Raw genomic sequence first — 13755 nt, forward strand, 5'->3', positions numbered from 1 at the left:
CACACTGTGCTTATTACTCTGCTCACTCACACACTGTGCTTATTTCTCCCCTCTCTCACGCACTGTGCTTATTACTCCCCTCACTCACACACTGTGCTTATTACTCCCCTCACTTACACACTGTGCTTATTACTCCCCTCACTCACATACTGTGCTTATTACTCTGCTCACTCACACACTAGGCTTATTACTCACCTCACTCACACACTGTGCTTATTACACTGCTCACTAGCACACAGTCCTTACTACTCCTCTCACTCGCACACGACTGATTCTTTCCCTCACTTACACACTGTACTTATTACACTTCTCACTCACAACTGTGCTTATAACTCCCTCACTCACACACTGTGCTTATTACTCCCCTCACTCACACACTGTGATTATTACTCTGCTCACTCGCACACTGTGCTTATTACTCACCTCACTCACACACTGTGCTCATTACTCTGCTCACTCACACACTGTGCTCATTACTCTGCTCACTCACACACTGTGCTTATTACTCTGCTCACTCACACACTGGGCTTATTAACCCCCTCAGTTACACACTGTGCTTCTTACTCCCCCCTCTCACACACTGTGCTTATTACTCCCCTCACTAACACACTGTGCGTATTACTCCCCTCACTCACACACTGGGCTTATTAACCCCCTCAGTTACACACTGTGCTTCTTACTCCACTCACTCACACACTGTGCTTATTACTTCCCTCACTCACACACTGTTCTTATTACTCCTATCACTCACACACTGTGCTTATTACTCCCCTCACTAACACACTGCGCTTCTTAATCCCCTCACTCACACACTGTGTTTATTACTCCCGTCACTCACACACTGTGCTTATCACTCACCTCATTCACACACTGTGCTTATTACTCCCCTCACTCACACACTGTGACAATGACCAGCCTCACAAGCACACTGATTATTACTCCCCTCACGGACACACTGTGCTTATTACTCTGCTCACTCACACACTGTGCTTATTACTCTGCTCACTCACACACTGTACTTCCTACTCCCCTCACTCACACACTGTGATTAATACTCTGCTCACTTACACACTGTGCTTATTACTCCCCTCACTCACACACTGTGCTTATTACTCTGTTCACTCACACACTGTGCTTATTACTCTGCTCACTAGCACACAGTCCTTACTACTCCTCGCACTCGCACATTACTGATTATTTCCCTCACTTACACACTGTGCTTATTATTCTCTCACTCACACACTGTGCCTACTACTCCCCTCATTCACACACTGTACTCAATACTCCCCTCACTCACACACTGTGCTCATTACTCCCCACACTAACACACTGTGCTTATTACTCCCCCCACTAATATACTGTGCTTATTAATCCCCGCACTCCCGCACTGTGTTCATTAATCCCCTCACACACAATGTGCTTAATACTCCCCTCACTAATTCACTGTGCTTATTACTCCCCTGACTCACACAATGTTCATATTACTCCCCTCACTTACACACTGTGCTTATTTCTCCCCGCACTCACACACTGTGCTTCTCACTCCGCTCACTAACACACTCTGCTTACTACTCCCCTCACTCACACACTGTGCTAACTCCTCCCCCACTCACACACTATGCTTATTACTCTGCTCACTCACACACTGTGCTTATTACTCCACTCACTCACACACTGTACTTATTACTCGCCTCACTTACACATTGTGCTTATTGCTCCCCTCGTTCACACACTGTGCTTATTATTCTCCTCATGAACACATTGTACATATTACTCCCCTTACTAACAAACTGTGCTAATTACTCTCACGACTACCACACAGTGCTGATTACTCCCCTGAATAACACATTGTACTGATTACTCACATCACGAAGAAACTGTGCATATTACTCACCTCATTCACACACTGTGATTAATACTCCCCTCACTCACACACTGTGCTTATTACTCCCCTCACTAACACACTGTGCTTGTTACGTCCCTCACTCACACACTATGCTTATTACTCCCCTCACTCACGCACTATGCTTATTATTCCGCTCACTCACACACTGTGCTTATTACTCCACTCACTCACACACTGTGCTTACTACTCCCCTCACTCACACACTGTGCTTATTACTCTGCTCACTCACACACTGTGCTTATTACTCTGCTCACTCACACACTGTGCTTATTTCTCCCCTCTCTCAAGCACTGTGCTTATTACTCCCCTCACTCACACACTGTGCTTATTACTCCCCTCACTTACACACTGTGCTTATTACTCCCCTCACTCACATACTGTGCTCATTACTCTGCTCACTCACACACTAGGCTTATTACTCACCTCACTCACACACTGTGCTTATTACACTGCTCACTAGCACACAGTCCTTACTACTCCTCTCACTCGCACACGACTGATTCTTTCCCTCACTTACACACTGTACTTATTACACTTCTCACTCACAACTGTGCTTATAACTCCCTCACTCACACACTGTGCTTATTACTCCCCTCACTCACACACTGTGATTATTACTCTGCTCACTCGCACACTGTGCTTATTACTCACCTCACTCACACACTGTGCTCATTACTCTGCTCACTCACACACTGTGCTTATTACTCTGCTCACTAGCACATAGTCCTTACTACTCCTCGCACTCGCACATTACTGATTATTTCCCTCACTTACCCGATCTGCTTGTTTCTCTCTCACTCACACACTGTGCCTTTTACTCTGCTCACTCACACACTGTGCTTCGAACTCCGCTCACTAACACACTGTGCTTACTACTCCCCTCACTCACACACTGTGCTTACTCCTCCCCTCACTCACACACTGTGCTTATTACTCTGCTCACTCACACACTGTGCTTATTACTCTGCTCACTCACACACTGTGCTTATTTCTCCCCTCTCTCACGCACTGTGCTTATTACTCCCCTCACTCACACACTGTGCTTATTACTCCCCTCACTTACACACTGTGCTTATTACTCCCCTCACTCACACACTGTGCTTATTACTCCCCTCACTAACACACTGTGCTTATTACTCCCCTCACTCACACATTGTGCTTGTTACTACCCTCATTCACACACTGTGCTTATCACTCCCCCCTCTCACACACTGTGCTTATCACTCCCCCCTCTCACACACTGTGCTTATTACTCCCCTCACTAACACACTGTGCGTATTACTCCCCTCACTCACACACTGGGCTTATTAACCCCCTCAGTTACACACTGTGCTTCTTACTCCACTCACTCACACACTGTGCTTATTACTTCCCTCACTCACACACTGTTCTTATTACTCCTATCACTCACACACTGTGCTTATTACTCCCCTCACTAACACACTGCGCTTCTTAATCCCCTCACTCACACACTGTGTTTATTACTCCCGTCACTCACACACTGTGCTTATCACTCACCTCATTCACACACTGTGCTTATTACTCCCCTCACTCACACACTGTGACAATGACCAGCCTCACAAGCACACTGATTATTACTCCCCTCACGGACACACTGTGCTTATTACTCTGCTCACTCACACACTGTGCTTATTACTCTGCTCACTCACACACTGTACTTACTACTCCCCTCACTCACACACTGTGATTAATACTCTGCTCACTTACACACTGTGCTTATTACTCCCCTCACTCACACACTGTGCTTATTACTCTGTTCACTCACACACTGTGCTTATTACTCTGCTCACTAGCACACAGTCCTTACTACTCCTCGCACTCGCACATTACTGATTATTTCCCTCACTTACACACTGTGCTTATTATTCTCTCACTCACATACTGTGCCTACTACTCCCCTCATTCACACACTGTACTCAATACTCCCCTCACTCACACACTGTGCTCATTACTCCCCACACTAACACACTGTGCTTATTACTCCCCCCACTAATATACTGTGCTTATTAATCCCCGCACTCCCGCACTGTGTTCATTAATCCCCTCACACACAATGTGCTTAATACTCCCCTCACTAATTCACTGTGCTTATTACTCCCCTGACTCACACAATGTTCATATTACTCCCCTCACTTACACACTGTGCTTATTTCTCCCCGCACTCACACACTGTGCTTATTACTCTGTTCACTCACACTGTGCTTCTCACTCCGCTCACTAACACACCCTGCTTACTACTCCCCTCACTCACACACTGTGCTAACTCCTCCCCCACTCACACACTATGCTTATTACTCTGCTCACTCACACACTGTGCTTATTACTCCACTCACTCACACACTGTACTTATTACTCGCCTCACTTACACATTGTGCTTATTGCTCCCCTCGTTCACACACTGTGCTTATTATTCTCCTCATGAACACATTGTACATATTACTGCCCTTACTAACAAACTGTGCTAATTACTCTCACGACTACCACACAGTGCTGATTACTCCCCTGAATAACACATTGTACTGATTACTCACATCACTCCCAAACTGTGCATATTACTCACCTCATTCACACACTGTGATTAATACTCCCCTCACTCACACACTGTGCTTATTACTCCCCTCACTAACACACTGTGCTTGTTACGTCCCTCACTCACACACTATGCTTATTACTCCCCTCACTCACGCACTATGCTTATTATTCCGCTCACTCACACACTGTGCTTATTACTCCACTCACTCACACACTGTGCTTACTACTCCCCTCACTCACACACTGTGCTTATTACTCTGCTCACTCACACACTGTGCTTATTACTCTGCTCACTCACACACTGTGCTTATTTCTCCCCTCTCTCACGCACTGTGCTTATTACTCCCCTCACTCACACACTGTGCTTATTACTCTCCTCACTTACACACTGTGCTTATTACTCCCCTCACTCACATACTGTGCTCATTACTCTGCTCACTCACACACTAGGCTTATTACTCACCTCACTCACACACTGTGCTTATTACACTGCTCACTAGCACACAGTCCTTACTACTCCTCTCACTCGCACACGACTGATTCTTTCCCTCACTTACACACTGTACTTATTACACTTCTCACTCACAACTGTGCTTATAACTCCCTCACTCACACACTGTGCTTATTACTCCCCTCACTCACACACTGTGATTATTACTCTGCTCACTCGCACACTGTGCTTATTACTCACCTCACTCACACACTGTGCTCATTACTCTGCTCACTCACACACTGTGCTTATTACTCTGCTCACTAGCACATAGTCCTTACTACTCCTCGCACTCGCACATTACTGATTATTTCCCTCACTTACCCGATCTGCTTGTTACTCTCTCACTCACACACTGTGCCTTTTACTCTGCTCACTCACACACTGTGCTTCGAACTCCGCTCACTAACACACTGTGCTTACTACTCCCCTCACTCACACACTGTGCTTACTCCTCCCCTCACTCACACACTGTGCTTATTACTCTGCTCACTCACACACTGTGCTTATTACTCTGCTCACTCACACACTGTGCTTATTTCTCCCCTCTCTCACGCACTGTGCTTATTACTCCCCTCACTCACACACTGTGCTTATTACTCCCCTCACTTACACACTGTGCTTATTACTCCCCTCACTCACACACTGTGCTTATTACTCCCCTCACTAACACACTGTGCTCATTACTCCCCTCACTCACACATTGTGCTTGTTACTACCCTCATTCACACACTGTGCTTATCACTCCCCCCTCTCACACACTGTGCTTATCACTCCCCCCTCTCACACACTGTGCTTATTACTCCCCTCACTAACACACTGTGCGTATTACTCCGCTCACTCACACACTGGGCTTATTAACCCCCTCAGTTACACACTGTGCTTCTTACTCCACTCACTCACACACTGTGCTTATTACTCCCCTCACTCACACACTGTTCTTATTACTCCTATCACTCACACACTGTGCTTATTACTCCCCTCACTAACACACTGCGCTTCTTAATCCCCTCACTCACACACTGTGTTTATTACTCCCGTCACTCACACACTGTGCTTATCACTCACCTCATTCACACACTGTGCTTATTACTCCCCTCACTCACACACTGTGACAATGACCAGCCTCACAAGCACACTGATTATTACTCCCCTCACGGACACACTGTGCTTATTACTCTGCTCACTCACACACTGTACTTCCTACTCCCCTCACTCACACACTGTGATTAATACTCTGCTCACTTACACACTGTGCTTATTACTCCCCTCACTCACACACTGTGCTTATTACTCTGTTCACTCACACACTGTGCTTATTACTCTGCTCACTAGCACACAGTCCTTACTACTCCTCGCACTCGCACATTACTGATTATTTCCCTCACTTACACACTGTGCTTATTATTCTCTCACTCACACACTGTGCCTACTACTCCCCTCATTCACACACTGTACTCAATACTCCCCTCACTCACACACTGTGCTTATTACTCCCCTCACTCACACACTATGCTCATTACTCTGCTCACTCACACACTGTGCTTATTACTCTCTCACTCACACACTGTGCCTACTACTCCCCTCATTCACACACTGTATTCAATACTCCCCTCACTCACACACTGTGCTCATTACTCCCCACACTAACACACTGTGCTTTTTACTCCCCCCACTAATATACTGTGCTTATTACTCCTCTCACTCCCGCACTGTGTTTATTAATCCCCTCACTCACACCATGTGCTTAATACTCCCCTCACTAATTCACTGTGCTTATTACTCCCCTCACTCACACAATGTTCTTATTACTCCCCTCACTAACACACTGTGCTTATTACTCCCCGCACTCACACACTGTGCTTCTCACTCCGCTCACTAACACACTGTGCTTACTACTCCCCTCACTCACACACTGTGCTAACTCCTCCCCCACTCACACACTGTGCTTATTACTCCGCTCACTCACATACTGTGCTTATTACTCTGCTCACTCACACACTGTGCTTATTACTCCCCTCACTCACACACTGTGCTTATTACTCTGCTCACTCACACACTGTGCTTATTACTCCCCTCACTCACACACTGTGCTTATTACTCCACTCACTAACACACTGTACTTATTACTCGCCTCACTTAAACACTGTACTTATTACTCCCCTCACTTACACACTGTGCTTATTGCTCCCCTCGTTCACACACTGTGCTTATTATTCTCCTCATGAACACATTGTACATATTACTCCCCTTACTAACAAACTGTGCTAATTATTCTCACGACTAACACACCGTGCTGATTACTCCCCTGAATAACACATTGTACTGATTACTCACATCACGAAGAAACTGTGCATATTACTCACCTCATTCACACACTGTGATTAATACTCCCCTCACTCACACACTGTGCTTATTACTCCCCTCACTAACACACTGTGCTTGTTACGCCCCTCACTCACACACTATGCTTATTACTCCCCTCACTCACACACTATGCTTATTATTCTGCTCACTCACACACTGTGCTTATTACTCCACTCACTCACACACTGTGCTTACTACTCCCCTCACTCACACACTGTGCTTATTACTCCCCTCACTCACACACTGTGCTTATTACTCTGCTCACTCACACACTAGGCTTGTTACTCCCCTCACTCACACACTGTGCTTATTACACTGCTCACTAGCACACAGTCCTTACTACTCCTCTCACTCGCACACGACTGATTCTTTCCCTCACTTACACACTGTGCTTATTTCACTTCTCACTCACAACTGTGCTTATAACTCCCTCACTCACACACTGTGCCTACTATTCCCCTCATTCACACACTGTACTCAGTTCTCCCCTCACTCACACACTGTGCTTATTACTCCCCTCACTGATATACTGTGCTTCTTACTACCCTCACTCACACACTGTGCTTATTAACCCCCTCACTCACACACTGTGCTTATTAACCCCCTCACTCACACACTGTGCTTATTCCTCCATTCACGAACACTGTGCTTATTACTCTCCTCACTCACACACTGTGCTTATTAACCCCCTCACTCACAGACTTTGCTTATTACTCCACTCACGAACACACTGTGCTTATTACTCCCCTCATTCACACGCTGAGCGTATTACTCCCCTCACTAATATACTGTGCTTATTACTCCCCTCACACCAGCAGTGCGTTTATTAATCCCCTCACTCACACAGTGTGCTTAATACTCCCCTCACTAATTCACTGTGCTTATTACTCCCCTCACTCACACAATGTCCTTTATACTCCCCTCACTAACATACTGCGCTTATGACTCCCCTCACTAACACACTGTGCTTATTACTCCCCTCACTCACACACTGTGCTTATTACTCCCCCCACTCACACACTGTGCTTATTACTCTCCTCACTCACACACTGTGCTTATTAACCCCCTCAGTCACACACTGCTTCTTACTCCACTCACTAACACACTGTGCTTTTTACTCCCCTCACTCACACACTGTGCTTATTACTCCCCTCACTCTCACACTGTGCTTATTAACCCCCTCAGTCACACACTGTGCTTCTTACTCCACTCACTAACACACTGTGCTTATTACTCCCCTCACTCACACAATGTGCTGATTACTCCCCACACTATCACACTGTGCTTATTACTCCCCCCACTAATATACTGTGCTTATTACTCCCCTCACTCCCGCACTGTGTTTATTAATCCCCTCACTCACACAATGTGCTGAATACTCCCCTCACTAATTCACTGTGCTTATTACTCCCCTCAATCACACAATGTCCTTAGTACTCCCCTCACTAACACACTGTGCTTATTACTCCCCTCACTCACACACTGTGCTTATTACTCCCCCCACTCACACACTGTGCTTATTACTCTCCTCACTCACACACTGTGCTTATTAACCCCCTCAGTCACACACTGCTTCTTACTCCACTCACTAACACACTGTGCTTATTACTCCCCTCACTCTCACACTGTGCTTATTAACCCCCTCAGTCACACACTGTGCTTCTTACTCCACTCACTAACACACTGTGCTTATTACTCCCCTCACTCACACACTGTGCTTATTACTCCCCCACTCACACAATGTGCTGATTACTCCCCACACTAACACACTGTGCTTATTACTCCCCCCACTAATATACTGTGCTTATTACTCCCCTCACTCCCGCACTGTGTTTATTAATCCCCTCACTCACACAATGTGCTGAATACTCCCCTCACTAATTCACTGTGCTTATTACTCCCCTCAATCACACAATGTCCTTAGTACTCCCCTCACTAACACACTGTGCTTATTACTCCCCTCACTCACACACTGTGCTTATTACTCTCCTCACTCACACACTGTGCTTATTACTCTCCTCACTCACACACTGTGCTTATTAACCCCCTCAGTCACACACTGCTTCTTACTCCACTCACTAACACACTGTGCTTATTACTCCCCTCACTCTCACACTGTGCTTATTAACCCCCTCAGTCACACACTGTGCTTCTTACTCCACTCACTAACACACTGTGCTTATTACTCCCCTCACTCACACAATGTGCTGATTACTCCCCACACTAACACACTGTGCTTATTACTCCCCTCACTCACACCCTGGTGCTTACTCCCCTCACTAACACACTGTGCTTATTACTCCACTCACTCACACACTGTGCTTACTACTCCCCTCACTCACACACTGTGCTTATTACTCCCCTCACTCACACACTGTGCTTATTACTCTGCTCACTCACACACTAGGCTTGTTACTCCCCTCACTCACACACTGTGCTTATTACACTGCTCACTAGCACACAGTCCTTACTACTCCTCTCACTCGCACACTACTGATTCTTTCCCTCACTTACACACTGTGCTTATTTCACTTCTCACTCACAACTGTGCTTATAACTCCCTCACTCACACACTGTGCCTACTATTCCCCTCATTCACACACTGTACTCAGTTCTCCCCTCACTCACACACTGTGCTTATTACTCCCCTCACTGATATACTGTGCTTCTTACTACCCTCACTCACACACTGTGCTTATTAACCCCCTCACTCACACACTGTGCTTATTACTCCATTCACGAACACTGTGCTTATTACTCTCCTCACTCACACACTGTGCTTATTAACCCCCTCACTCACAGACTTTGCTTATTACTCCACTCACGAACACACTGTGCTTATTACTCCCCTCATTCACACGCTGAGCGTATTACTCCCCTCACTAATATACTGTGCTTATTACTCCCCTCACTCCAGCAGTGCGTTTATTAATCCCCTCACTCACACAGTGTGCTTAATACTCCCCTCACTAATTCACTGTGCTTATTACTCCCCTCACTCACACAATGTCCTTAATACTCCCCTCACTAACATACTGCACTTATGACTCCCCTCACTAACACACTGTGCTTATTACTCCCCCCACTCACACACTGTGCTTATTACTCTCCTCACTCACACACTGTGCTTATTAACCCCCTCAGTCACACACTGCTTCTTACTCCACTCACTAACACACTGTGCTTATTACTCCCCTCACTCTCACACTGTGCTTATTAACCCCCTCAGTCACACACTGTGCTTCTTACTCCACTCACTAACACACTGTGCTTATTACTCCCCTCACTCACACACTGTGCTTATTACTCCCCTCACTCACACAATGTGCTGATTACTCCCCACACTAACACACTGTGCTTATTACTCCCCCGACTAATATACTGTGCTTATTACTCCCCTCACTCCCGCACTGTGTTTATTAATCCCCTCACTCACACAATGTGCTGAATACTCCCCTCACTAATTCACTGTGCTTATTACTCCCCTCAATCACACAATGTCCTTAGTACGCCCCTCACTAACACACTGTGCTTATTACTCCCCTCACTCACACACTGTGCTTATTACTCTCCTCACTCACACACTGTGCTTATTACTCTCCTCACTCACACACTGTGCTTATTAACCCCCTCAGTCACACACTGCTTCTTACTCCACTCACTAACACACTGTCCTTATTACTCCCCTCACTCTCACACTGTGCTTATTAACCCCCTCAGTCACACACTGTGCTTCTTACTCCACTCACTAACACACTGTGCTTATTACTCCCCTCACTCACACGATGTGCTGATTACTCCCCACACTAACACACTGTGCTTATTACTCCCCTCACTCACACCCTGGTGCTTACTCCCCTCACTAACACACTGTGCTTATTACTCTCCTCACTAACACACTGTTCTCATTGCCCCTCTCACTAACGCACTGTTCTTATTACTGCCCTCACTAACACACTGCGCTTATTACTCCCCTCACTCACACACTGTGCTTATTACTCCCGTCACTCACACACTATTCTTATTACTCCCCTCACTCACACACTGTGCTTATTACTCCCCTCACTCACACCCTGGTGCTTACTCCCCTCACTAACACACTGTGCTTATTACTCTCCTCACTAACACACTGTTCTCATTGCCCCTCTCACTAACGCACTGTTCTTATTACTGCCCTCACTAACACACTGCGCTTATTACTCCCCTCACTCACACACTGTGCTTATTACTCTCCTCACTCACACACTGTGCTTATTAACCCCCTCAGTCACAGACTGTGCTTCTTACTCCACTCACTCGTACACTGTGCTTATTACTCCCCTCACTAACACACTGTGCTTATTACTCCCCTCACTAACACACTGTGCTTATTACTCCCCTCATTCACACACTATGCTTATTACTCCCCCACTCACACACTGTGCTCATTACTCCCCACACTAACACACTGTGCTCATTACTCCCCCCACTAATATACTGAGCTTATTACTCCCCTCACTCCCGCACTGTGTTTATTAATCCCCGCACTCACACAATGTGCTTAATCCTCCCCTCACTAATTCACTGTGCTTGTTACTCCCCTCACTCACACAATGTCCTTAATACTCCCCTCACATACACACTGAGCTGATTACTCCCCTCAGTAATACACTGTGCTTGTTACTCCCGTCACTCACACACTACTTATTACTCACCTCACTCACACACTGTGCTCATTATTCCTCTCACTAACACACTGCGATTATTACTCCCCTCACTTATACGCTGTGCTTAATACTCCCCTCACTCACACACCTGTGCTTATTACTCCCCTCACTCACACACAGTGCTTATTACTCCCCTCACTCACACACTGTGCTTATTACTCCCCTCATTCACACACTGTGCTTATTACTTCCCTCACTAACACACTGTGCTTATTACTCCCCTCACTTACACACTGTGCTTATTACTCCCCTCACTCACACCCTGGTGCTTACTCACCTCACTAACACGCTGTGCTTATTACTCTCCTCACTAACACACTGTTCTCATTGCCCCTCTCACTAACGCACTGTGCTTATTACTCCCCTCACTAACACACTGCGCTTATTACTCCCCTCACTCACACACTGTGCTTAATACTCCCCTCACTCACACACTGTGCTTATTATTCCCCTCACTCACACGCTGTGCTTATTACTCCTCTCACTCCCACACTGTGCTTAATACTCCCCTCACTCACACACTGTGCTTATTACTCCCCTCACTCACACACTGTGCTTATTACACCCCTCACTCACACAATGTGCTGATTACTCCCCTCACTCACACACTGTGTTTATTACTCCCCTCACTCACACAATGTGCTTATTATTCCCCTCACTCACACACTTTGCTTATTACTCCCCTCACTCACACACTGTGCTTATTACTCCCCTCACTCACACACTTTGCTTATTACTCCCCTCACTCACACACTGTGCTTATTACACCCCTCACTCACACACTGTGCTTATTACACCCCTCACTAACACACTGTGCTTATCACTCCCCTCACTCACACACTGTGCTTATATCTCCGCTCACTAATACGCGGTGCTTATTACTCCCCTCTCTAACACACGTTGCTTATTACACCCCTCACTCACACACTGTGCTTATTACTCCCCTCACTCACACACTGTGCTTATTACTCCCCTCTCTAACAGACACTCTGCTTATTTCTCTCCTCACTAACACATTGTGCTTATTACTCCATCACTCACACACTGTGCTTGTGGTTCCTGTTCCCAAAATCAACATGGAACATTGTTTAAATTGAAACTTTTTTAATTGAAGCTGATCCAGGTCTCTATTCCTCTGCTCTTTTCCTAATTTGGTTCCTTATTTACATTTTTTGCTGGTTAGATCACAATTTGTATTAATTTCAAATCTCTCACCCATGTTTTCAAAAATCTAGAAGCCTAACATCGAAGCATAGCGGTCCTTCAGTGCAGGAGGAGGTCATTCAACCCTGTGAGCCTGCACCGACCACAATCCCACCCTATCCCCGCCACCCCATGTATTTACCCTGCTAGTCCCCTTGACTTGAAGGGGCAATTTAGCATGGCCAATCAACCTAACCCACACATCTTTGTATTGTGGGACGAAACTGGAGCACCCGGAAGAAATCCATGCGGACACAGGGAGAACATGCAAACTTCACACAGAGACCTGAGGCCGGATTTGAATGCGGGTCCCTGGTGCTGTGAGGCAGCAGTGGTAACCACTGTGCTGCCGTGCCATCCTAAATAGATGATTTTATCTCTCTCTGTTGCTACAATGTCATCTAGCTTTTCAAACCTGTCAGAGTTTGGCTCTGCTCCAGTTCTGGCCTCTCCTGCCTCCCTAGTTTTATTTACTCCACTATTTGTTTCCTTGCATCCATTCATAACGGTCCTCTGATATGGCCCAGCAA

Source organism: Mustelus asterias, chromosome 20, assembly GCF_964213995.1.
Source record: "Mustelus asterias chromosome 20, sMusAst1.hap1.1, whole genome shotgun sequence".
NCBI lineage: Eukaryota > Metazoa > Chordata > Chondrichthyes > Carcharhiniformes > Triakidae > Mustelus > Mustelus asterias.